At 41.9% G+C, this 23218-nt stretch overlaps 1 protein-coding gene across 2 annotated transcripts in view; it reads right to left on the bottom strand.

The window, feature by feature from the left end:
- Window positions 1-23218, bottom strand: part of CDH18 (cadherin 18) — a 1127064-nt gene that overhangs the window by 479957 nt on the left and 623889 nt on the right. The window contains exon 1 of one of the 2 annotated variants that reach the window (XM_090049912.1): window positions 21802-21926. The exons of the other annotated variant lie outside the window; for it this stretch is intronic. The gene's annotated coding sequence lies outside the window, so the exon portion shown is untranslated. Of the gene's footprint in view, window positions 1-21801; window positions 21927-23218 lie in introns of those variants that run through there. 2 annotated transcript variants of the gene reach the window in all.

Below are 23218 nucleotides of genomic sequence, written 5' to 3' on the forward strand. Positions count from 1 at the left end.
TGACATAAAAGCCCTTTTTGTTGCCTTTTTCCCTTGCCAAGTGCATCTCAAATTATATCTTGGCCTTCCTAATTTTCTCCCTGATGCCTAGAAATACTCTTATACTCTTAGCCAGTACTATGACCAAGCTTCCACTTTTCATATGGTTTATTTTTGAATTTTACCTCATTGAAGAGATCACTGTCTAGCCAGGCCAGTCTCTTGTTGCACTTTCCATTCTTCCTTCTTATTGGGCATCATCAGACTTTCCTGCCAAGAGGTTCTACCCACCACTTCCCTAACTCTCACTAGGGTTCAGATTACACTTTGATTCTTTTCGGGGGTGGGGGAGGGAGGACTGCAAAAAAAAGTTGGACTGCCCATCACAATACCCTAATAAAATTGGAGACCCTCCCAGGTCATGATTTTCAAATCTGATGGGGGAGGCTCTTGCCTCTAATGTGGGGGGCACAGCTCCCCAAGCTGCCACGTAATTCAAACTCTGGCTCTTACTATGCACTGTCTCGGAGACCTAGTTATATAACTCTGGAGCCTAAAATTCAAATGCTACCTGAATTTTAAGTGCTTATGCCCTTTATTGGATTTATCCCTTTCTATTGTCCATGTTGAAAATATTACGGGATAAAGTGTCTTCTTCACTCCAGTCTACTGTTCTAAACAATACTCGTTAGTAACTCAAGCTACTGAAATTATCAGATACCAGACCCAAACAAATCAGGAAAAAGTTCTAAAATGTTGCTTTGCCAATTAGCACAATGTTATTTTTATAAAAACCACAGAAATTAAAGTTTTTTTAAGGTACAATCCTCTGTCAACACAAGCTTGATTCCCTCAGCAGTAGACTTTCTCAAACATTATCCAGTCAAGTTTTAAACATTTCAACCGATGGGGTTTCTGCTGGTTTCATTTAGGGATAATTACACAACCTAAAAAGGGACCTACTTCAGAAGTTCCTTCAGATACTAAAACTTAAATTTTCCTCTTAATTTTGTCCTATAAATCCTATCATGTATATATTTTTCACCTTCACCTGATATCCTCTTCATTTGGTTTTACAACTTTTTAAATATTTATTAATGTTACGTATCCCTCCATTCTCCCAAAGCAGGTTTGTTTTTTTGTTTGTTTTTACATCTTTCCAAGCCATTCATATATTTAATACTTTTAAGGTGTCAGAGCCTCTGGCTAGTCAGGCCCAGCTGTGCTGTGCCCTTGAACTTCCACCTGACTGTGATCCCTGGCTAATATGACTGCCCCAGTTCTCTAAACTGTATTGGCTATTGAGAGCACCACTCAGTCCTTTTAAGCACACCTGCAGCCTCAGGCTGCCAGATATGCATTGACAACAGCCTACGTCTCCTATGGCAAGCCTCATGTTCACTGATTTCTCTGATTCTCCTGGCTCCTGACTTGACTTGGACTTTCCTCACCCTGTTCTTGGATCTCCCCTTGAACTCAGTACCAGTTCTCCGATCTGTCTGGCACTTAACTAGGTTTCAGATTTCTATGACTCTGCTCTTCGATCTTCCTTGGAACTTGGTACCCAGCTCTCTTATTCTCCTGGCTTCTAACCTCAGCTTGCACCCCAAGCCTGTACCCACCTGATCCAGATTCAAACTTGATGCCCAGTAATCTGCACCCCCATCCAACAAGGGGTCTATCTACAGGTCTGGCTGCCAAATGGCAACCAAACCCTCACATAAGTTTTATCATGATTCATTTATTTCTTCCAGTCGTTTTTCATGTCTTCTGATAATTTTTGCTGCTCTTCTCTGAACTCTCTGAAATACATAAATATTATTTTGGTAATGAAGTGACCCAAATAAAGCACAATCTTTATATTGCCATTCTAGAGCTAAGAACAGGACTAATGCCTTTCTGCTTTCTAGTATGAAGTATTTCAGTATTTTGATAAACATCCTAACACTGCATTGTCATAAATCCCACCAAAAGTTGAAGTATTCATGCAGACACATTCAGATTTCCTTTTATTGATATGGTGTGAGTAGTCTTGTTGAAAACCAATGTTATTCTGTTTTCATTGATGCCACTTTTAATGTTGTATGGATTTATGTTATGAATCTGCCACCCTGACCCCTTAGCCCAGGAAGTCTCCTCCAGGGGCCCGCATCCAAGACATTGCGGAGAATAATCCTAAATTCCTCCAGCCCCCAAATGGCTATCCCATGTTCCTTAATCATGTGGGCACCAATGACATGGTTTGGAGTGCTCCCAGCCAGGTCATGAAATGCTACAGGGATCTGGGAGAGGGACTAAAGGGTCTGGGGGCACAGGTGGTGTTCTCTTTGATCCTCCCAGTCTCGGGGTATGGGCTGAGAAGGGAGAGGAGGATCTAGGTAGACAAAGCCAACTTTGACAAGCTCAGGAGGCTTGTCAGTGAGGCCCTAAGGGACCATGACCCCAGGGGGAGGGGAGTTCAGGAAGAGTGGTTGCTCCTCAATGGAGCCATCCTCAGTGCACAAGCTAATTCTATTCCATCTCAGAGGAAAGGCAAGCAAGAGGGCACGGTAGCTCCCCTGGCTCTCCAAGGATCTAGCAGACCTCCTGAGGCTAAAAAGAAAGGCCAACAAAGGATGGAGGATGGGATTTGCCTCCAAGGAGGAATATTCTGCACTGGTCCAGTCCTGCAGGGAGCAAACCTGGAAAGCCAAGGCTGCGACTGAACTCCAACTAGCTTTGAACATCATGGATAATAAAAAGTCCCTTTTCAGATATTTGGGGAGCCAGAGAAAAAGCAAGGGCAACATTGGACCCCTGCTGAACCAAATGGGGACAACTGACGCCCAGGAAAAAGCCAACCTATTAAATGGGTACTTTGCATCAGTCTTTCATCAGTCCCATGGGATGCCCATGCCCACTACAGGACAGGGAGGTCTAGGTGAGGGAGATCCCCTGCCCTCCATCAATGCTGACCTCGTGAAGGAATGCCTTGAGAGGCTGGATACCTTCAAGTCAGCCAGCCCTGACAATCTACACCCCACGGTACTCGGGGAGCTGGCAAGCATCATAGCCCAGCCTCTGGCATGGATCTTTGAGAACTCCTGGTGCTCTGGTGTAGTGCCTGAAGACTAGAAGAAGGCCAGTGTGGTGCCTATCTTCAAGAAAGGGAGGAAAGTAAATCCGGCAAACTACAGGCCCATCAGCTTGACCTCTATCCCGGAGAAGGTTTTAGAAAAGTTTATTAAAGAGGCCATTCTTAACGGACTGGCCTACGCCAACATCCTGAGTGATAGCCAGCGCGAGTCTGTTGTGGGTAGGTCTTGCTTGACCAATCTCGTTTCCTTTTACAACTAGGTGACCTGTCACCTGGATGAAGGAGAAGAGATGATGTCATATATCTTGACTTCAAAAAAGCCTTCAATCTGGTATCCCATGATCACCTCTTGGTGAAACTGGCCAATTGTGGCTTTGGGTCCACCACAATCTGCTGGCTGGAAATTGGCTCCGTAGTCAGACCCAGAGGGTGGTAATTGATAGAAGTCAATCATCATGGTGCCCTGTGACCAGTGGGGTCCCCAACGGCTCTGTCCTTGGACCCATATTGTTCAACATCTTCATTAACGATGCGGATATTGGAGTCAAAAGCGGACTGGCCAAGTTTGCCAATGACACCAAACTTTGGGGCAAAGCATCCACTCCAGAAGACAGAAAGGCAATCCAGGCTGACTTGGACAGGCTCAGCAAATGGGCAGACAAGAACCTGATGGTGTTTAACACTGAAAAATGCAAGGTTCTCCAACCTGGAAGGAAAAACCTGCAGCATCCTTATAGGCTTGGTAGTGCCATGCTGGTTAGCACTATAGGAGAAAGAGACTTGGGGGGGTCATGATTGACCACAAGATGAACATGAGCCTTCAATGCGATGCTGCAGCTAGTAAAGTGACCAAAACACTGGCTTGCATCCATAGATGCTTCTCAAGCAAATCCCAGGACATCATTCTCCTGTTATACTTGGCCTTGGTGAGGCCACAGCTGGAGTACTGCATCCAGTTTTGGGCTTCACAATTCAAAAAGGATGTGGAGATGCTTGAGAGTCGGGAAAACAGACCTTACAATGACAGGCTGAGAGCTATGGGGCTCTTTAGCCTGGAAAAGCGCAGGCTCAGGGGTGTTCTGATGGCCACCTATAAGTTTATCAGGGGTGACCACCAGGATCTGGGGGAATGTTTGTTCACCAGAGCGCCCCAAGGGATGACAAGGTTGAACGGTTATAAACTACTGCAAGACTGTTTCAGGCTGGACATAAGGAAGAATTTCTTTACTGTCCAAGCCCCCAAGGTCTGGAACAGCCTGCCACCGGAGGTGATTCAAGTACCTACACTGAACATCTTCAAGAGCAAATTGGATGCTTATCTTGCTGGGATCCTATGATCCCAGCTGACTTCCTGCCCTTTGGGTGGGGGGCTGGACTCGATCTTCTGAGGTCCCTTCCAGCTTTAATGTCTATGAAATCTATGTCTCAAGGTGATGATCAAGGATCCTGGTTTTCTTTAATTAAAAAAAAATAAAAAATTCTCTGATTTAAAAAAATGACTTCTCTGATCAAAAACCCAAAATTTGCAAATAAAATAAAATGCCACATATATGTCTATGTATGTATGTATAGAGTATCACTATATATGTGTGTGTGTGTGTGTGTGTGTGTGTATGTATGTATGTATGTATATATATAAATATGGCGTTTCCTTTTAATTGCGGATTTTGGGGTTTTGATAAAAAAAAGAGAGAGAGAAAGAGAGGTATTATATAGTGGTATCATTTGAACACAATGTGTAATTGATATATTTACAAATTTAAAGCAATTTGGAAGTCTACCAGTGCCTCAATCACTGTGATAAAATAAATTCTAAATACCTATAAATGTTGGTATTTGATTTTTGGGGTTTTTTTATCATGAAAAACCAGAGTGTTGCCACCCCTGCTACTGCTGGGCAGACAAGGTACACCTCGCCAGGGCAGTGCAGGGCTCACAGCAGCAAGGAGTTTCCCTGATTTACCCTGCCACTTTGGTCCCATCTCTTCAGCTGTGGAGGCCCTGGAGGAGGGCAGCAGCGTGAGGAGGCCCAGCCCACACAGGGTAATCCACACCTACTATGCTCCCCATTCCCCCAAGGAATTTGTGCAGTGGCAGGGAGCCAGCCCCAGCTTCACCCCACCCGTGGACAAGCTGCCCATGGCATCATTCCAGTCTCCACCAGGGCCCTGTAACTGCACGTTTCAGCCCCAGGCTCCAAACCCCATGCACTGCCCAGCTGGGCAGCAGCCCCAGCCCTGCCCAAATCACTCCCTTCCTCCCTCTGGGGGCCTCAATCTCCCCTCCACCAGATTTACCTGAAGGAGCTGGTCTCCAGGCTCCCACATGCACATGGTGCCCCCTCCCCTACTGCCCTCCTCCTGCTCCCCGCCAGCCTGCAGAGAGCTCTTTGCAAAAGTGCAAAATCCACATGCTTCTCTGGTAAAATGAGAAATCCATGCTTTTCTTGAGTAAAATGGGAAATCCGCGTTTTTCTCCATTTCCCTGTGGGAAATGGAAAACCTGAATCCCTGGTGATGATATTCCAGGATAGCCCACTCTATGGAAAAATTTCCCTATGAAAACTGTTTCACAACTCAAATGGAAGCTACCTACTGAGTTGTTTCCTTATACATGTTCCTGGATTCCCAAATAAAGAGTGTCAAAGACATTATACACCATTTTATGTGCAAAAAAAATATTCAGTCATAAAAGTAATGCTGCAATTGTCTGAGCTGTTTCAAGTAAGACTGAAACAGAACGGAGAAATTTAACCTGAAAATATACATTATGGAAAAAAACAAATCTCAAATTCATCATGCTAAACTTTCAAAGCTGTAAACAAAATGTAGGCAGTTCAAAATATCTATTAATTTTGTTCAAGAGAAAGAAACAAATTGTTCATGCCTATAGGCATCAGAGAGTTATGTTGTCTTTCAGACTGAAAAGGTGCAAACTACATACAGAAGATCAGACTGAATAAATGTTAAGATGCCAGACTCACAAGGCCTTTGGGAATCAACTCAATATCAATATTTTTGAGACGTTTCACGTAGGAATGGTGTATTTTTATAGTTATTTACACCTCTCAGAACAGCCTATTAAAACCAGAAAGGTATGTATGTGTATAAGGGAATTGGGGCAGATGGAAAGGGAATATGTGCTTCCCTGTTGAATAAATTCAGATGCATTAAGGTGGGGGAGAGGGGGAGGTTGGGGACAAGGAATGAGTTTTCATATTTTCATTGTCTGTTACTAACAAATACAACAAATAATAAAGCTATTCCTCATACAATTCTTGTAGGCTTGAAAAATTCACTACTCTGAGGTAAGCAGGAATCTTTTTCCAGGTGACTGTCTTCAGAGGTGTGACAAGGTAGTTGGGCACCCAGGGCAGCGGCAACTTATGGAGGCAGCAATGACTTCTGGCTGCCAGCATACCATGGACTGCCACCCCAGTTGTTCTGGGTTAGTTACACTACTGACTGTCACCAAGAATTGCAAACTAAACTTTCAATTAGTCCTCACACTGAGAAGAATTCCAAAACAAGAATAGAGTGCAGGTAAACTCAGTATAGATATGACTTCCGTAGAGGTAGTATGAGCACTGCCATCATAACAGCTGCAAGGGAGATGATGATAAGTTAAAATCAGGAGTTAACAGACCTTCCAACTCAGCCATGTGCAGGGAGAAGACTATGTGGATACTGTGCCAATACACTAGCTTTGTGGGAGACTTTTGCCACGTCAACAGGAGGTTCCCCTTGCTGTCACTATGAGGATTCTGCTGCGGATGTCAATGACGGTGTTACCTGGAAGCCCAGTGCTTTCAGGACATAGAGCATACTGCTAGATAAGCAACTGGTGCCTGCCAAATCAAACATATCAACCTAAACAAATGAGGGCCTATGTTGCATAAGGCTGAGGTGACATGTTCAGGCCAAGACAGTGAGATCTGGGAAGTCAGAAGTGTCTCAAGATGGAGACAAGACATGAGACATTAGTATATATAATTTGGCCTAGAGAGTAGTCTCAGTCTTTGGACAAGTAAGTTTTGGATACATTTTTCACACCTTGATGTTTTTCACATGATGCCCTGAAAATAGTTTGTAAACATGTCGACCTCCTTGTGGAAAGGTATCTACTCTACTCATCTTAGGGCTACCTGAGTCGCACAGAAACTATATGTCCTACCCATGGTTATGCTGACTGAAGTACACCTCTGTACAAGAGGCCAGCTGAGACTAAACGTAAGGCGTATGATCAGGTCTGAAGCATTTTTCACTCAAACTCAAAAAAAAAAAAAGCAATTGTATACAGAGACCACGCCTGGGGAGGAAGAGGAGATTGAGTCGGGTGGTGGGGAGAAAAGAAAAATAACTGAAAGCCAAAGGAAGAGATGCAATTTTTTATACCTCCTTAACTGACACTTCTGCTCTTAACATACTGATCATAACAGTACTAAGACAGCAAAAGCCAGGCACACGTTTCCCTTCTTTCTTATATCCTTTAAAATATAATACTAATAATAACAATAATAATATGTGATGATAGGTTTTTAGACTATGCATAATCTGCACAGGTGGAGCCAAGGCTCCATGATCCTTGAAGTTTCATGACTTTGCTGCTGACCACTGCCTAGAAGCCCCCAAAAGCCATGATGGAGCAAGAATCTGGTCAAGGATTTATTTCTGATGTGGGCAGCTAGCATCAATGTTACTAATATTTTTTGTTTGTTGATTTTTTTAATGTACTATAACTGCAGGTTTTAACATAAATGAAGATGGCCTTAAGGTTTCTTAGAGGACATCCAACCGGAACAAGCAGAAAAACTTCACTTTTTTTAAATTTTGCTTTAAAATTACTTTTTCATAATTTATGCATCATTTTGAGACCTTATTTGTGGTGCCCGTGGGGTGACAATCAATACTGCCGCAGAGAAGCAAGCAAATAGTGATCTGAGGAACAAACTCAGGTTTACGTTTAGTGCTGGTAAAGTATGTGAAGATATCCAAGGAATATAGTGGCTAAAATCACCAATAGCATGATAAGATTGGATATCAACTGAACAGACAGGCAGAAATCAATCTGGATACCATTTGATCTGCAAGGATGCTAGGCCTTTTGAGATTTGCACTGATAATGGATGACAAAAATGATGCTTACAATAGTATATAGACAACCCTTGCTAAAACAGAAGGAATGCTCATTAAGAGTTGCTCTGTCAGCTCTCTAGATGTCACTATTTATCTCTGTGAACATTCTTGAAAGTGCATAAATCTGCCTTCAAAAAGCTGTTTATGAATATCATTTCACACTGAACACCAAATTATACTCAACTGACATGCATTCATTTTAATGAGAATATTAATCAGTGTATTAAAAATCTGAAACTGAGAGCCCTGATACATTTTCAAGCACTAACTCTGTGGCCAGTCGATTCTTTTTATAGCTCAATAGTCATTAGCATGGTGTGATAATTATTTTGAACTTAGGGCTAGTCTAAATTTATTGTATGATTAACCAGCTAATTGTGTGATAATTACTTTACATTTATGGCTACACATATTATTGCATAATATATGTAGCAAGCAGCAGGGGCCTAAAGTTTAACAGCTAAGGCTAATATTGTAAAACAATTCACCCTTCATCTCATTCAAGAAGCAGAAATGTCTGTAGACATTTTCTCATTTTCAGTTATTGAAAATGATTGGCAATACTGCTTACAAATATTTCAGGTAGCTTGTACACAGAAGTCACAGAAATCGCAATGCCATCAGCTTAAACAGGCAACAGGCATTCCTGAGTTTTGCATTGCAGGAGCATCACATCAATCATTAAAATATAATAAGCCCCACAATGAATGGAACAAGTATTCATTATACTTTAATGAGCAATAATGATCACCTGGATGATCCTGTGGAGTGAAACTCACTGCAGTTATGAGGATGGGATACTTTTTTTTTTTTAATGTTGTTAGGAACATCTCTAATCTCAATTCAAAACTAGGAAATATGTAGGAATACATGATCATGTGATGGGATTTGACCAAATACACAACATGCCTTTTACAATACAAGCCAAACTGAGTAGTTGCATACTGATCTGCTAATAGATTATGGAATTCATTCCTCCCCGATGTTATCTTAGTTTGCACAAGGTGTACTGGCCCTTCAAGGAACATTGTAAGATCTGTTACATTTTAAAAGGATATTTTTGCTGAGATGGTTTAAAATGCTGTCAAATCTATAGGTTATCTCTACAGACTGCATCTTTCAGAGCCAGAGAAACCCCATCTGACTGCCTGCCCTTCCCCTCCTCTACCTCATGGTTAAAGACAGACAGTCCAAACTCCATGTAGGATTTCTTTCCTCCCCTTTAACCATGGCTCCTGAATGGCTCAGTGCTCCTTCATTCCAACTGTCTCTCCATTTCCCAGTCCTATGAGATGAAGGGAAGTGGCGTGGAGAGGGGAATAAAAAAAGTCCCTAATAGTCTTCAAACATAGGGGTGAAGGGAGAAAGACTCCCAGCTTTGTCAAAGCATACCTCTGCTAACCTCACCAGAAGAGAAATAAGATAAAACTGGAGGTGCACCAATACATCGGTCTGATATCGGATTGACACCGATATAAAGAAAATTGTCCATATCAGAAATCAGCCAAATTTGGCAGATAAATGGCCCAGGCATGTGTGCAGCACATAGGCAGTGAGGAGCACAGCTGGCGGCATGGAGAGTTGCGTGCATCTAAGTTTGGTGTGGTGGAAGGGAAGGGGTGAGGGGGAGGGCAGATCAAGGCCCTCATAGTGATGAGGGTATGGGACTGGGGTGGGGCAGATGCTACGCAGCTGGGGCAGTGGTGGGAGAGGTGCAGAACAGAGCCACAGCTTGTGCAGGGAAGGGGGGATGAGGCAGTTCCATGCCGCTGTGCACTGCTGATTTGGCAGCTCAGCCAGCGGCTCCCACTGCTTGTCTAGGAGGGCATGGGGGGGCGTGTACCCACAGATCTGCATGGGGTGGGTGGCGGCGGTGGTCGGAGAACTATGGAGTGGCTATGGTTATTTTTGGGATGGCGGCAACCCTCCCCTGAAGCCCCTTCCCAGCACCGCCGCCACCGCCACCTGCCCGCCGCTGCCCCAATGTAGGCCCCAACCCACAGCTGCAGCCTGCCTCAACAGCACCCCTTGCAGATTCAGGGCACACCCCCCACCCCCATGCCCTCCTGGGATGCATGCAACAGTGAGAGCTGCCTCCTTCCCCCCCCACTCCCCACACCTCCCAGATGAGCCATGGCTCTGTCCCGCACTCTGTCCTTCCCCAGCTGGGCAGTGTCTGCCCCACCCCGCTCCCTCCCTTGCCACAGAGGTCTTGATCTGCACCACCCCCCACGCCCCTTCCCTCCCCTTCCACCACAACAGACTTACCAGCTACACGCAGCTGCATTGGAAACCAGATTGGTATCGTCCGATATGCCTCTTTAAAAACTGGCTACCGGTATCAGCCCCAAAAACCTCTGTTGGTCCACCCCTAAACAGAACCAGCTGCAGAAGATACAGAAGCCCAGGACTAAGCACAGCAATAGGAACAAGAGTTGCACTAGCAGGATATACACAGATCTACTTTGAAGAAGGAAATGGCGTTAAACTAAGCATTTGTGGTGTTGAGGGGTGGACGGAAACTCACTGTGCTACTGATAACACAAATAAAAAAATCAACTTTTATTTTTTGAATAATTTTCTAAAACTTTTTAGTTAAATTTTTTGTTTTTCTTTTTTTGGAGACTAAGTGTGTTTGTGTCAAACCCTGCCTTTTTTCCTGCCTCTTCTTCTTGTTGAATTGAAAGTAAAAAAAAGAAAATAGGAAAAAGGGGGGAAAAAAGCAAGCGAGAAAAAAAAATAGACTGTGGGGTAAAAATGAAAGTTATACATTTTGAGAAGGGTTCATTGAAAAATATTTTTTTAGTGAAAACAGGTAAGGTTGTTCCCTCCCACCCCGAGTGAGTTATATCTGTTTAACTGTGAAGAAATAAATTGGTCTCTGGGAGGAAAGCTAGTGACAAATACATTCAGAACAGTCCCTGTGGGAATTCCCACCTGGTGAGGGCACAATGGGGTAGAATTGGGGTGTTTAGAAGTCTTGGGACTTCCAGCTCCTTTCTTTTGCTTCAAGTGATGATTTAAACACTGCATGTAAAGAAAACATTGGGACAAGATGTAAAATATAGTGAAGACCAATATCTATCAGAGAAGAAGTAGGTGAGGGAATATTTAGATCAATCATGGGAACACAAACAGTGTTGGAGTGCCATAGCTGTAATAGGTCAGGACATATACACAAAGCAAGGTTTTGTTTTGTTTTTTTAATAACAGCTTTTGTTAGACCAAAGTATAGTTGGGAGAGATGTTAGACAAACTCTGGGGTACAAACTGTCCTTTCTCAAGTAACAAAGGATTGGAGTGTAAAAGGCCTCCTGGGTCACTGAGTCTCCAATCCTTGCTAGTGCAAGCAACTGCTTGATGACCCAGGAGACTTCTTCCATTCCTGTGTATTTTTTCCCCATGACAGGTCAAAACACTCTAACAACACCAACCACCCTCTCAGCCTCCCAATCCTCCAAACTCTTCTTAAAAGGTGCTATATGAGGTTTTAAAGCATTAGGCATTAATGCTAATTGGCTCTTCCCCCAGTCAGTTAATAGATGCTATGCAACAGTGCTGCTCATCTGGCCTAGTTTATTTCACCTCACTGAAGCCATGGGTTTAAGAAAGCAGCCCTACATTTCTTTAGCAACTAGGGAGAAAAAAAGTGTCAGCTGTTTCACAACTTGAAAAAAAAATACAAATACAGATTTTGAAAGAAGCTTAACTCATATCACTGCAGAACACATTGATAAAATAAATTGATTACTTTACACATTCTGCTATACAAACACAGAAATATGCCGATCTTTCGAAACCAAATCGGACAGATAATAACTTTAGGTTGAATTCCTCTAAATGGAATACAAGAAATCTTGTTTTAATTAACTGCAAATATAGAACACATTTCCTTCACCAGCAAAGTGTGTGAAAATTACATGTAATAAATGCTCTGTGGCTTTTCCATAAATCCAGCGATAAGGCTGATTATTTAGTACCAAGAACAGAATTTGAAACATAAAAGCAGTAATGATTCAGGATTGCAATCCAGCTATAAGTTACATTCTCTCCTGTATTTTTAAATATTGGCTCTTCCCCCAGTCAGTTAATAGATGCTATGCAACAGTGCTGCTCATCTGGCCTAGTTTATTTCACCTCTCCTGAAAGCAAAGATTTTACACTTAGAAGAGTCAGCACTTCCATGGTGCTAATGCCATATATCAGGGTTAAAAATACCTTTTCACAGTCAAATGAAATGTTTCTCACAACTGGACACAGTATCCAGCTTTCTCTCAGCAGTATGCTCACTTTCTCTGCAAACACACACACACACAGAAGCCCAAAATAAATTAATGCCAATCAGCATGACTGCTGGCTAGATATACCAGAATATGTTTTTAAAAGTTCCTGTTCTGAACAAAATTTCTGTTAAAAAAAAAGAGAGAGAAAGGAGGCAGCACCAAGAATATCCAAAAGCTTGGTGGGTAAGGCATTCACCTGATTCTGAGACTACTTGTTCAGGTCATTAGTCTATTATTCCCCCACATCCCAAGCAAGTGGCCAAACTATCTCTTGCAATCTCTTTCCCGCCCCCTGGAACTACTGAATTTTGCAAAATATTAATTGGCCCAGGGACTCAAACTCAGGTCTCATGAGGTAAAATGACACTGAGATCATACTAAGGGAACTTAAAATGAGAGCAACCATGCATTAAAGCTCATTAACTTGTGCTAAGTGCCTTCTGAGCATCTCAAAGTAACACCACTTCACACAAGAGTTAACTCTTGGCCTTACCTCCAAGATCCTATTGGTATCACATCAGTCTGCTCCATGGAGATAAAATGAGCAATCTGCACTTCTCCAGCATCCCAGGATATACCACTACTACCCAGAACAGAGAAAGAGCCCAAAGGCATCTGTACACATGGGAAAGGTGGGGAAAGGGTGTTTTAATTTGAGCAGCTCTAGGGAGCCACTGTAATTATAAGACCCTCAGCATCTTGTGTCTTTAGTGTCCCATGCTTCAAAATGGTGGCCAGGGCACTTCAACTAAGGTTTGTTCAACAAGCTTTAGTTAAAGCACTCCCACCACCATTTTGACACAAGGATGTTGAATACACCTGACAGGGTGGGTGCTGGAGCATTCTAATGATATTAATCAAGTCTGCTCCAACACAGTCTAACTAGAGCGCATCGGAGCAGGTGTCCCACACATGAACAGGCACCCCAGGTGTCCTGGCTACTGGGCATGTTCCTGCTTGCCAGCCCTCTAGTGGCAAGTCAGAGCTGTGGAGGAAAGGAACAGTATTGGCCATTAATGTGAGAGTCCGTATGTTCTACCGTTAACACCACTTAGCATTCCACAGATACAATACAGTCTAGGTGTAATGTAACTTTGCCCATGCATACAAATTCATTAGGTGAATACCCTGGTCAATGGGCTACTGAATTGGTCCCTGCCTGTCCAAATTAATATTCAATTATTCATATAAAGTGGAATAGTTCCAATAAAAGAAACTGACAGAAAGAACGTCCTCAACAAACTGAACTATTGGCTCTTCTGAAGTGAATCTCTCTCTCTCTGACCAGAAATTCCAGCCTATATCTCAGAAACCTTTTAATTAAAATTGGCATATTTCAGCATTTGCATCTTCTAAAAAATAAAGTTTAATCATAATAATTCCTGACTAGCTCAGTACATCTCAGCAATCTTTACCAAGGAAAGTTAGAAGAAAACAAAAATATTTCATCCAGGCAAAACCAATTTATTTATATCATTTCTGAAAAATTGCATCTGTTGTTATGGATAAAAATGTATAGCTCTGAAAAGAGAAGTCACTCCAGCATCCAAACTGGACTGCTCCTAATTTATCAAACAAGAAACTTTGCCGTAAGGTGCCATAAAAAAGGGAAAAGAAGCAATTTAATTAAATACAAGAGGTTGCATTCTGCCTTCACATTTATGCTGCTATTTCAGTGCAATTAAATATTGGGCAAAAGCCCAATAAAAGTATCAACAATTAATATGAGTTTAAAATAGCATCAAACATTTCTTCAGCTACATTTAAAATGTCAAAATTGTTCTGGCTGAGATTTCTGTGGATGCTATATTTTATTGAACTGACTACAGAATTGAGATACATTCAGAGCTTTTAAATGAAAGGCATTCTTCTTCATAGAAGATAAAGTATTATATATTATCCACAAAAATCCTCACCTTTCCCATCACAGCTTCCATTTCCTATACCATCACATGTCCAACATCACTCCTGTACTGCCACAAGACAGATCAGGCATTCTAAATGGCATTAATGGCAAAACAAGCTTGTCTTATCATTAGTCTGTGGAGGTAACTGTTTTCATTTTTCCCCAACTTACGATTCATCCACACTAGTCATAAAACCCCAACAATCTACCCTTTATTTCTTCATTACCCTACTTTGTGATCTCATTTCATTTAGTTTAGGATGTGTGAAAGCAACTTTAATCATAGTTAAAAATCTCTATTATCTCTATTCTATTATCCACCAAAAGGTTCACTGTTATAAAACTCATTGTCCCCTTTGCCACCGAGAATTTCCAGGCAGAGTTCTCCCTCCCAATGCAAGGAATAAAATATGTAAATAAAATAAGGTTCAAATCCAGGTTTTCAAAGCTGTTTAACACAGTACTACCACTAAGTTAAGTGATATTGTCATTTAACTTTGTTCACAATGAGCTACTTAGTATAATTGTATAGATGTCTTGTCTTTAAAGCTTCATTTAGAGAGAAAGAATGTACATAGACACACCTTATAAATGTATATATTAAGGTCTGCATATACATACACACACATTTGGCTTAAAGAAGAGCTCATTATTCAGGTACATACTTCTGTGTTTTAATCACAAAGAAGTTTAACCAATACCAAAACATTCCATTCTTAATGAGACAGACAAGGTTCTTTGGGTAAATCTGTTATCTTTTATTAGACCAGCTCCAATAGTCAGAAAAATTCTTCTTAGCAAGGACACAAACACCCTTTGTCAGGCTGAGGAAGCATCTGCAGATGGTTTGTGCTCTTCCTGGATGTAGTGGTAAAGTAGCCAGAGGCCAGTACATTTTGGAAGCCATGGGCCAAAACAACCCTGCTTTGGTCCAGGGCCAGGGGGTGGGGGTGGTTAAGGGTTCCCTGCCCCTGGCTAGAGCCACATACGTGGGAGCTACACTGCTTTTCCCAGCCCCCTATTCCCCAGGGGCAGCAAAGATGCAACTTCCAGACAGAAAGCTGTGCTGGGTCTGGAAAACTGGAAGCTGCTTCTACATTGCTGCCACTTCTCCCCCACACCTCCACCCTTACCCAGCCTAAGCCCAGTGCAACTCTCTTCTGCTGGGTGCTGAGCTTCCACCACAACCTTGGGGAAGGGAAAGTAGGGAGGGGAATCAGAGAGAAGTAGCAGTGACAGTGGTGTGGACACAGCTTCTAGCTCCCCAGCTAGAAGCTGAGACCACTCTGCAAGCTTGGGAAGGGGGAGGAGGGAACAGACAGAATAGGCAATGGCATGGGCCCACCTTCCAGCACCCTGCCTTTGGCTCAGCTCCTCACTGCTCAGTCCCAGTGCAAGAAAAGGCACAGGCAAAGCCCTGCAGTTCTGCAGACCAGATTCAGTGGCTCTGAAGCTTAGATCTGAGCCATGGGCTGTCTAATACCAACCCCTGATTTTATTTCTGATTTCTTTTTTAAGATGAATCCCTGCCCCAGCAAAGAATTTATGTTTTCATTTCAAGCCATAGTCATGAGTGGTATAATGATAGTTATGGAATTACAGTATATCATGCGCTAGGGAAAGGGGGGGAAAGTTGATGCACTACTGCAATGAAAACACACTTCCTAATAAGAACATTCCCCAAAGAACATGCTTCAATTTCCCTCCAAGGGAAGCAGAGTGGTCTAGAGAAGATTGTGCATGGGACTAGCAAATCAGGAGCCCCGAGTGCTATCTTAGCTGTACCACAGAGTAATGCAACTAGGTGTTTTGTTTTGTTTTTTGGGGAGCGGTAGTAGGGGGGTTAAGAGCTCTAAAATCTATGGATTAAAAGCAGTATACAAGAGCTAGGTTGCTAGTGTTACAGTAATGGTCATAATGTATATATTGAATTCATATATTAATAGAATATCAGTGACTGTCAGTAAAATGCAGTAGCAGATCAAATGAAAGAAACTCAAAGCTCTTCGAGCTAAGTCATCTTTCAGAACAGTGGATTGTTTTATTGGAGCTAACTGTGATGGCAGGTGGCCTACCAATGCCAGTGCTACTTCCCCCTTGCCACATCAACCCCCTGCAAAAGCACTACTTGTGGTCCCCTGCTACCAAATTGATAAAGATATCCTGACTTTACAGATTAAATCCAATTGCCTGGCAGGTCAGATGCAGCCCATGGCCTGTAGGTTGCCAACCCCCACTCAAAGTCATTAGGAAGTAGAAAATGTCAATATCACAAATATGTGCCAACTACCCTGCTTGTTTACAAGGGCCAACAAAGAAAACCTACATCCTTTTCTTGGCTCATGCTTGCTGATTTGCTTTTAAACATGCCAAAAACAATGTTTGTCCCCTAGCAGATGTTAATAAATTAACGTGACTGGGATCCCAGAAACTGCCAGTTGAACCTTGTCAGAAACGTACAGAAGGATGTGTGATTTTTGGGATCAGAGATAAAATTCCTCTGATCCCAATGACAAGAATTCTAGTGCAGGGGCCTGGCACTGGGACCTGGCCCCCAGTGGTGACCCCTGCAGCCACCAGAAGAAACTTGAAAGGTAAGCTCACTTTGTTAAGGTCCCAGGGTGCAATGAGGCCCAGCAAGACTCCCAGATGTTAAGCTTATGCTACCTGGGACCTTCAAATAGTACACTTGCACCTGGGCCTCTCCAGGCCCAAGACTTAAAAGGCTTGGTACAGCCCAGTGACATAATGACTTTTGAACACACCTGCTCCCCACAGGCTGGCATGTTCAATGAGGAAGGAATGCAGCTGGATTTCACGCGCTGTTCCTAGATACTTGCATGCCTAATATTCAAAATTAAGTGAGATTTAGTGTGGAACATCTTTGTGGATTGTTTAGCATTTTACCTTATCTTAAATATCTTGCACTTGTGGCATGTTGTCATTTATTCTGCAATTAATGCATTAGTAATGTCTGCCAAGCCCTATAGCCAAAATCCAGAGTATGGCTAAACGGGCTTTAACTATATTTTTTTGAATTTAAAGTAGCTACTGAAAATGCACTAGCTGCAGTGGCACAGAGTTCTGTAAGAGCTGCAAAATGTAACCAACAAGCAAATTAGCTCTCAGTAAGCTTCATGCTGCTGTGGAAGGATTGCTAATATTACCCAGGCTAGACCAATATCTCTATACTACAATGCAGCCTACAGTCCAGATATATCCTAAGAGCTCTATAAACAATCACAGATAGAGTTAAGGCTGCAGTAAAAATCACACCTGTAAATACAGTTTACTATAATCTCAAGATTTTTGTTCATAAAAAGCAAATAACCCGTTAGAGAATCAAGAGATGAACCATTAATCTCCTGCTTCTCAAATATTGATTTTCATGCAACAGTAGTCACAACCTTAACTCCGCCCAGCCAAGGCTAAAACAAACAAAAACTGTACTTTCTATACTTCCACCATATAGGACAAGATACCTAATGCAAGCATATCATTTTAGGAAACAAAGCTATAACAGTTTCTGCACCCTGTGCAGCAGCAGCCAGGGCTATGGAGGCTGTTATTCTTGCACCCCTGGTGCAAGAATCAGGGTGCAGGGCTGGTGTTACACTAGCATTGGGAGGTTTTTTCATGTCTATTTTCAAGAACAACAGGTTTGGAAACAAACAACTGTAGCTACATTACACGTAAATTAAGAGTAGAGTTGTATGATTACTTGTTTCTGGTTGGCTGTCTGCACCATGAAAAAAATCAGCCCCACCTGCAAATGTCATTGGGCTTTTCAGAACAGCGGAGAAGCCTTCCCAATCTGCCCCATTGAATAACTTATTAAAAGTAAGTCACATCTATCTATCTCAGACATGCTGTTGGTCCAATACAAGATATCACCCCAAAAAATCCTTGCCTCTCACTTATTACAATAAATTTGTTTTTAATTGTCTACCATTTTCAGTTTCTCATGCTAATGTCTGATGGAAAAATATGTTTATTTTTAAATAGAACTTCCTAATTATGCCTTAATCAGTTTGTGTTAACTCCATTCTTGAAGGCAAACTTCTCTCCTTCATTGAAAAGTCTCCCTCTTTCACCCTAAAGAACATCAATGCTTATAATGTCAATTAAGGACTTCCCTTTCTAATTTACTTTGAATTTGTTGGAGAATCTCTTCAGCTGCCTATCTAAACCTACCTATTTTGAAATCCATTTTTTTCCTACTTTGAAAGGGAGGATGAAGTTGGATTTAGAATAGAAACACCTGTGCAACTTTAGTGATGTTCACTGTCTATAAGTAAGCCTCAGAATTTGATTGTAAAGCAGTTACGGATGAAGAAACTGAGCCATAAAGAGTTTAAGCAACTTGCCCAAAGTAATAGAATCTGAAATAGAATATAGGAACTGTGGCTTTCCTCACACTTATCAGTAGACTACAGTCTCTTTCTTTTAAGCTCTGACATTGCTGACCCATCCAAAGGTGTCTACCATTGCAATCTCAAAACAAATGTCAGCAAGGTTTCCAGGATGACTTATATCATGCAGTACTGTTTTCTCTGAATTGCTTATGCATATGATTTTTGCATGCATGCTTCCTTCAGGCACAGCAGGTGCCCAACACTAAAAATAGACTCTATTGCATTGATTTACTTGGTACCACATCAAACCTTGTTGTTTCTTGTCAGTCAGTCTCAACCCTTATTATCAATGCTCGTATGCATACAGTTAAATAATGTGACATTATAGCTACTTTAATGTAGGCCTTGTAGGAAAGGCCTGCTCAGGCTAACTAGCTATTACAGCCTGTGATGTGTTTTCACATTATGACTCACTGGCACTACTCTGATCTGATCAGAACAGCAATGGCTCTCATCTTAATTCATATTATCAGCAACCTATTTCTTAACCAAGGAAGAACATTTAGAAATTGAAACAGAAACATCTGTATCCCTCAAACTGCATTCATTAGATCTGATGGGAGCTGAAGTATTTTACAAAAATAAATGAAAAACTGCCAAGTCGACAAGCTCAGTTATTTAACTGTGTGCATTTGGTTAGTTGCACATTTTCAAGCCTTATAAAACTAGCAAGTATTTTTAAAGTAGGGTTAAAAAAAGAGAAGCGTAGGGGATAGTCATTAATTGATGTGTGTCCTTCATAATCATATTCTAATATAACGCACTTCCCAAACTTACAGTTAGTTCACAATGATACACATATAGCAAAGCTTCTGTCTTTCTCAGACATACACGTGTACACAGATATTCATTTTGAACTTGATTAGGCAGATGTTAAGGGCATTCAACACCAGTTGTTCTTCCATCTAGCCTGTGTTCATGGTCACTGATTACAACTGAAAAGCACAACATATAGCCAGTAAAGCACTTGAACCAGAGTCACTGCACTGCAGGACAGAGCACTACAGAACAGTTTTAGTTTAGGAAGTAAAGAATATTGTTTTCAAATTAAACTCCCTGGGGAATTAAACTGGGTGGAATGTAATTACCCAAGTTGGCAACTTGCCAGGATCCCAGAGTTAGCACTCAGTCTTGCAAAGTCTCTTAGGATCTTTAATATCTACAAGTGGTCAGGAGCATAATTTTGTCTCTCGTTTACATGAGGGTTTATCCAACAGTACAGTGCCCCCTAACTCCATTTGAGTGCAAAAGAACAATGCTTGCTTAAAGAAAAGGGTGCCACCTGTTTGTAATCTTTACAAATGTTTTTGCCCATGTTTGGGTTTTGATCATTTTCTCTGTAGAAATGAAACAGGAAGTGAGATATCAGATCTATCCAGCAAAGCCATGGATGATTTTAGCAAGTTAGCAACCACAAAAACAATACACTGGGACGCTGTTTTTTTTACAGAGAAAACCACCATGATGAATCCGCATCAATCCTTAACCTATGGTCTGTGTTAGATTATACATGTATATTAGAGGATTTCATATCCAATAAAAGCCAGTGTTAAATATTTAAATTAAGGGGGCAAATTACCTAATGGAAAAAAGGTTTGAATTTTTTTTCTAAATCTGTCCATTTTTCCTTCCCCAAATGGGCAGAATGCCAAACACATGTCAAACTCTTCAATTAATGTCTCCCCTGAAGATACCCTTTTACCATCAAATGAAAAGAACAATTACTGCAGAAAAGCTTCAGTGTTTTCATACAACTGTATTTGACTGACTGCAGCACAGAAAGTAATGCTTTGAAAACACAGGGGCTATGATGAAAAACAAAATCAGTACCTTAAAGAGAGGCAATGACGTTATCACCTGAGCTAAATGAAGTGTGTGATAATTTTACCTTCCCTTTTTTTTGCCACATTTCCTTTGAGTGAGAGAAGACTGATGGGGCATCATCACTGCTCTTCAAAGTTGGAAGTATCCCAAGTTCTAATTTAAACCACAAAGTACGTTCAAATAATTCATACTATTTCAAGTCTGATTCAGAGAAATACACTATTTGTTCACACCTGCTCCATTTCAGTGTTTCCTACACCCTCTTGTCCTCTCTGGGGGGCGTCACTGCACACACAGTCACACATGCACATAGGTTCAGTGCTTTCTTGTTTTCAAGATACACACATTAGTGGAGTCTTAGTGAGGAATTCCTTGTTTCCTAAAACACTCAATTCTAAACCTAATGGGAGTGCAGTGCAGCTGGTAAAACTGTATTGTAGCTTAAAGTCATGGTAAAGATGCTTCATTTTTTTTGTGCATTAATAAAGGTGCTGTGGGGAGGAGGGGAAATGTAATGGGGACTCAATTGTGGCTGTGCATCATTTACTATGCCCTTTAAAAAAAGTAAAAGTTTAGACACTGCTTAAGCTTTAACAAGCAGCTACAGCTATATCCACGACAAGAGCTCTGTTCTACTGCAGTTTCAGTGCTCAGATATCATGTAATGCTACAGGCGCTGGAAAGAAGGATTAAAAAATCACTGTTCAAATACCAAGTTTAATGTTCCTGATTACACAGTCTCACATGGTTTGCTTTTAATTTCTATATTTCTACACAGGCACATATAGAAGTGAGCTCAGATCCCAAGCATCTGAATGTGATCACCACCAGTAAAATGCATCTGCACATTATTCCCCTAAGTTATACAGCAAAACTGTAGGTATTATAACACATTCACAGATAAATACACAGCGAGAACACAGCTATATTTTTTATGCTTATGGTTTGCAGGTTCCACTGCAAGATCCTTGGATCAGCAAACACAATGCTAAAATATCAAAAGGGTAAGGCTCACCCATCAGAGATAACTTTAAGATCAACACAGCACAGGCTGTGGATCCACTGCTAGAGCAATATTCCACCAAATCTCTTTGACACTGCTTAGCAGACTGTGTTAGCAGCCCCATTGTCCAGAAATATTCATGTTGCTACATATTAAAGTGTCATTTCATTTAAGCCTTACCTTGGCTGACTTGCCCTAACTGGTGACAAGGAACTTAATTTATAAGAAGCAAATGGGGACTTTTCTCAGTGCTCGCAGCACAGCTGCTCCCAGTCCTCAGAGAGGCACACGACTCCAGCTCTGTGCACCTCCAAACCCCTCAGCTCATATGCTCTGCTTCTGCAGCTCAGGAGAGCTCCTCTGATTGGCTGGCACTGCCTGTCTGCCTGATTCTCTCCTCTCTCTCTCTTCCCTCCCTCTCTCCCTCCCTCCTCTCCCTCAATTCCTTCTGTCCCCCCCAAGAAACACACCCCCTTGTTTTTCCTTCTTAAACACTTCGGGCCTCTACAGTTTGTAGAGCAGCAGTGTCAGTCCCCCTGCTCCCAGCAGTGCTGTTCCAAATGAAACATTACACACACACTAATGTATGTGTGCTTTCCTGCCCCTACACACACGCATACACACAAACACACACATAGATATGAAATACCCACACACAGGTGTCTGCATACACACACATATGAAACACAGGTGTCTATACATACATACACATATGAGACATTACACACACCTATGGATATGTACATGTACAAAGCTTGATATGTGTGTATATAGACACGTTTCATATAGCTGTGTGAATACCTATATATGTGTGCATTTGTATGTGTTTCATATATCTGTGTGTATATGTACACATCTGGGTGTAATGTTTCATATATGTGCATGGTTCATACATATGCGTGTGTATATATACATCACACATATATTTATATAGTTACATACATACACTCAGCAGTGTTGTTCCAAATGATACATATGCTATGTGTGTGTATGTGTTGCATGCGTGTGTGTTTCATTCATGTGTGCATCTGTAATGTTTCATTTGGAATGACACTGCTGATTATCTAGGGGGCATAAAAGATACACATGTACATATATGAATGTGTATGTGTGTATGTATGCATGTGTATGCGTGTGCATGTACGTGTATGCATATGCATATAGCTGTGTGTATGTGCGTGTCTGTATGAATCTGTAAGTACCTGTATGCACGTGTATATGTGTATGTATGTGTGTACCGTGCATACACAGATCTTTACACGTGTGTGCATGCATGTGTACATGTGTATGTATGTGCGTACCGTGCAAGCACAGATCCTTTACACGTGTGTGCATGCACATATACACTGAACAGGTATGTGTATGTGTATCCATACATCCCCATGTGCATGGGTGTGTATATGCAAGGGTGTATGCATAGATACGTGTATGCATGTGTGCGTGTGTACACGGTGACAGCACCGCCGCCGGAAGCACCTGTCAGTGCAAACGCCAGCTGGGGCTCGCTGACATTTAGCCCAGAAACGCAGCGTCCGGGCGGGGGGCGCAGAGCCGGGCGGGCCGGGGGCGCCCGAGGAGGCAGGCAGGCCCCTGGCAG

The sequence above is a fragment of the Crocodylus siamensis genome, chromosome 5 (assembly GCF_052110815.1).
Source record: "Crocodylus siamensis isolate JL-2025a chromosome 5, ASM5211081v1, whole genome shotgun sequence".
In the NCBI taxonomy this organism is placed as follows: domain Eukaryota; kingdom Metazoa; phylum Chordata; order Crocodylia; family Crocodylidae; genus Crocodylus; species Crocodylus siamensis.